Source organism: Capsicum annuum, chromosome 6, assembly GCF_002878395.1.
Source record: "Capsicum annuum cultivar UCD-10X-F1 chromosome 6, UCD10Xv1.1, whole genome shotgun sequence".
Taxonomy (NCBI): Eukaryota; Viridiplantae; Streptophyta; class Magnoliopsida; order Solanales; family Solanaceae; genus Capsicum; species Capsicum annuum.
The window spans coordinates 91,740,624-91,745,639 of NC_061116.1; positions in this window are offsets into that span (position 1 = coordinate 91,740,624).

The window sequence follows — 5,016 nt, forward strand, 5'->3', positions numbered from 1 at the left end:
TCCCTTTTTCCTCTTGAGTCCTTGGTCCCATCTTTAACACATGGAATCTCTTAGATGAGACCAAAACATTCTCCAATATGCCCATCTTCATTAAATTCCCTTGAAGAGTTTGCATCTCTTGACGTTGGCATCTTGAGTTATGGTCTTAAAAAGGTTGGTGCCATTTTGGATCATATCATCCTCTCTTTCTTAAAAAAGATTAAATCTAAAATCCAAACCCTACAAAACCATAGGGAAATCAAACAACAACAATATTCTCAAGGCATGAGGGTTGGTATTAGCAAAATCAAATCTTATCATCATGCCAAGGTTGCACACACTTAACATATAACCAAGGGTCCTTTGTGTTTAACATAAAAAGCTTATTTAGAAGGGTAAAAAACGGCCAAATATGAGAAATATCAAGAGATAAGGAAACCATAAAGACCATAAGGGCATCAACAAATTCAAAATGTAAGACCACATTCATTTTAGGATCCATAAGACACGATTGTTTAATAATTTCTCCAAGTGACCACACCAAAAGTGGAGCTACAAAGGGTTAAAATGTCCACAAGAGTTGCCTGAGGTCTATGTTGTGAAGGACCCACACTATATTTCACTCAAAAATATGAACCAACCAAAGGCCTTACTATCTTTAAAGAAAACAATTCTAAAATGAGCATGGATGTCATCATAGGGAAATAATTTATATAGAAAGGAATCAATAGGTATATCATCCAAGATATTACCATCTATAAGAATGCCACATGGATAAAGATATTTAGCACACATTATTAATAAGGATGAAATCAAATCTTGTAAGCACATATTACCCTTCCTTTATAAATAATTCATTCTCATATAAGATGTTGAATCAATATGTCAAGACCCAAACCAAGTCCTAGTCATGACGGGTATCTCAAGCCCACTGTAAGCTGAAGACCACCCTCTTAGACTAAGATCCAAAATATAATTAAAGAATACAATGGAAGCCAACCAAATATGATGATAAGGAGAATTGGTAAACCAAATGAAAACTAAGAGTCAAGAACAAATATCCAACCCACACTTGTCCATAAAAGCCTCTAAAAATCAGAATACTAAACCAGGTCGGGACATGCCCCCGTCTATGACAAAAAAGAGTTCACAAATCCCAAAATCTAAAGAGAAACCTAATCAAATATCAAGGATTTTTGAAAGATGGAGACACACCAAATTACAACAACTCGACCAATGCACCATACCACCTAACACTACATATAAGTAATAGTAAAGCCCTAGGACCCGACATCATGAAATGATGCAGCATCCATGGATAGTCAGTAGGATAAGCACTGACATGTAACTCAGGAAAAGTGATAAAGTAATGCTATTTAAAAAACCAATTAAAACCACATGCACATACATATTTATATATACATATATAAGATGTTGAGTGTAGGGTCAAGGGTCATGAACATGATATTATAAAATATAAACTTGGATTGTGTATCTTTATCCAACCTAAGGGCGACCACTGTATATATAGGTTTAGCTTCTATGGCTAAAAAGGCCCTAACACATGTCAGCCACATGAACCAAGGAAATTTAAAGAATAGCCAGAGACGCCAAGCCTCCAGCCATCCAAAAAATATAATGTGTGAAGCAAGCACACGGTCATATAGACCCCAATCCCGACAAATATGGTTTTTAGTATTGCCCTCTTCCCCCCTTCTGGGACCTCCACCTTCATGGTGAGTTACTCAAACCCCTTTTAAGTCCAAATTAAAACAAATTTTGCACATAATCCTAACAATAAAACCAAGGTGTCTTATTTTAATGAATTTACCACTTGTTATCATCATACCAATTATTCTTGCAAGCTTATATAATTATGCTAGTACATTCCAATTAACCAAATGAATCCCCAGTTCCTTCAAAAATCCAAATCCATTTTTATCTATTTTTCATTAACTTAATGCAATACACAAGGAATTGAAAGAAATATAAAGATTGGAGGCTAATTGTTGAATCTCTTATAAAACCCTAGTGTTCTTGCTTTGTAAGTTGTAGAGGAAAAAGTATTGTTTGATTTTTATAACTGATGGAAAAGGGGCCCTTTAGTTGTTTTTAAGTTATGGTGAATAGTGTAAAAGAACGAAACGGATAAAGCGCCCCCAGTTAAAATATGATGGAAATTCTTGTACTAGCCATCATGACTCAGGTAATGACTCATGATGACTAACCATGAGTCATTACCTAGACTCATTACCGAAGACCAAAAACCTAGTTCCTCACTTTTATTTTCATGATTCACTTATTACTGCACGTTATCAATCATTGTTAGTTGTGGTAAAGACTCGTGATCAAGTCAAAAACCCCGATCAACCTTACTGCCATGGCAATGAGTCCAACCTCATGACTAGTTACATTAGGTAAATAGTTATCACTTGAGTCGTCGTCATACAATTTTTGACAGTACATAAGAAATAAACTAATTCAAGAGCTTATTACCTAAAGGACCTTGAGTTCAAGTACCTAGGGTGTTACATTACCCTCTCTCTACCGTTAGGATCATTCATCCATGAATGAGAAATTAGGGAACCCTTGTCAAAACTCGAGGCTACTCCTAGTCATAATATGATGCTTAAAGTCATACTTCTCCCCAAGCCAACCCATGATCTGGTACAAGCTACAAATACAAAAGAAAGGTAACAAAAACCTATGTTGAAGTCATCTAAAAGTATCTAATAATTGGAAATAGTACCAAAGGTAACTGAAAAAATCTCTGAAATTATGTCTAAGTGACTGACTGTCTGAAAGCCTCTAAACACGATGAGTTATTGGGAGATGTCCTTTACTAACTTTGAGTAACTAAAATAGCATGAAATAAAATACTGGGATGAATAACTAATAATATAACTAGTCCTCGACTAATGAGGATGCACCAATGATGCAACTGAGTGGACAGGAATGGACAACGTGCAATTTGGGAACTAAGCATCCATACCAATATTATAAGACAACATAGTGCAAAAGAGAGTATGCAATTAGTACTTTGAATGTATTGGTATGTGAGATGAAAGCTTACTGGTAAGTATAATTGTACTGAGCATGAATGCATGGACATGAGAATTGAGTGTAAGACTAAGCCTAAACATGTACTAAAATAATCTGAATAACTGAGATACTGAACACTTGGTCATGCAAACCTCATCATAACATAATTCTGAATACTAAACTAAAATGTGGGAAATAGCTACAACTACATAGCCTAATTTGAGCTAATCGAGGTCTAATTTATAATCATAGTTTGAAAGGTGTAGATACCTTGCAAAGGGTACCAACACTGGCTGGCAGGGATCTAATAATTTGATATTCCAAAGGACTAGGGTGTCATGCCTTCTATGATAGTGGAACCCATATAACCTTGGGTGGAAACATTATTTTGGGACTTAGGGACTGCTACTAATGACTCATGTCTATCTGAAGGGGGATCCACCATCCCCCCATTCACTCAATGCTAAGTGTTACTCCCAACTGAAAGTCTCTGAATTATAACTAAAACATAAACTAATAACTAATATGCTTAAGTCATGGTATTCGGAAAATTAATAGTTTATACATAAAATGGAGAAATCATGAACTATTAAGATGATGAATGTTTAAGCCCTAAGTATCGGGTATTCATAACCCATAAGCATAGACTAATGCAACTGATCATGAAAGTTGTAAAAATTGAACCTATGGAAAATCATGAATAGTACTCAACATGTCAATCACTAATTTTGACATGGACAATGGATATTAGCAAACATATGGAAACTCAATTATTCATGCAGATACATGTTCTCATGGTACAAATTCAACGAGCTGTGAGAGAGTTGATAGAATTCATAATTTTCTTAATATTTTAAAAAAGGGGGAAAGGGTTTGTATCTGTAAATTTTTGGAATTTCTTGGGACTCAATGGGTGAAAGGAGACCATTGATGAATTTCCCAAATGCTTGAAATTAACCCCTTGAAAAGATCTTATTGAAACTTGAACTTTCTTGATGAACCCTAATTGGCTTTGGAGAGAAAGGAATCACTTCTCGTGCTATATATTAAGTGGTTTCTGAAGTTATGAGTGGTTTGGGTAGGGTAATATTTACCCTTGATAACTAATGTTTTGGAAGGGTAAACCACGTGGGATTGGGCTGAGAAGGGGTAGAAATTACCAAACAACCCTTATTGAAAACATGGAGGAATTTTGTTCCTAGTCGTTATGAATCAACTCATGACTCTTTATTACTAGTCACGAGTCGTAGTCTGAGTCATAAACTGGAACCTTGAAGTCTGGGGTTCTTTCTACTATGACCATTCCATCACACTATGAGTTATGTCCTGGACTTGTAACCACTAGAACTGATTCTTGGTTGAAAACTGTTGTGAATATGAGTCCCTTCTAACTACTCGTAATGCCTAATTATGAATCATGGAGGAGATTCATGGTCACTGGGCTGAAATGGAAGGTTCTTTATGTTGTGACTATTACTACTTGTAGCGACTTGTAATGTTTGATTATGTGTCATCATGTGGGTCGTAGCCACTAGCCTCTGAATTACACTTAAAAGGGAAAATTGTATAACTTCTTTGGAATGACAACTTTATGGCCTATCTTTTAAGGGGTTTAGTTCCTTACATTAGAATTGAATGCAAGATCAATTTTAACCAAGTACTGAAATAATTTGAATAACTGATATACTAAATACTTGGTCATGAAAATTTGATCATAACATAATTCTGAATATTGATTTGGAACTATGGGAGATAAATACAATCTATATAACTTAATTTGAGAAAATAGAGGTCCAACCTATAACCCCAAATGGAACTATGTCCATATCTTTCCAAGGGTATCAATAGTCGCTGGTGTGGATCAACTAATCTGATGTCTCGAAGGACTACGGTATCATGCCTCAAATGATGAGAGACCCCTTATAACCTAGGGTGGTAAAATAATTCTTAAAATTAGGGACTACCACTAACGACTCATACCTATCTGACAGAGGA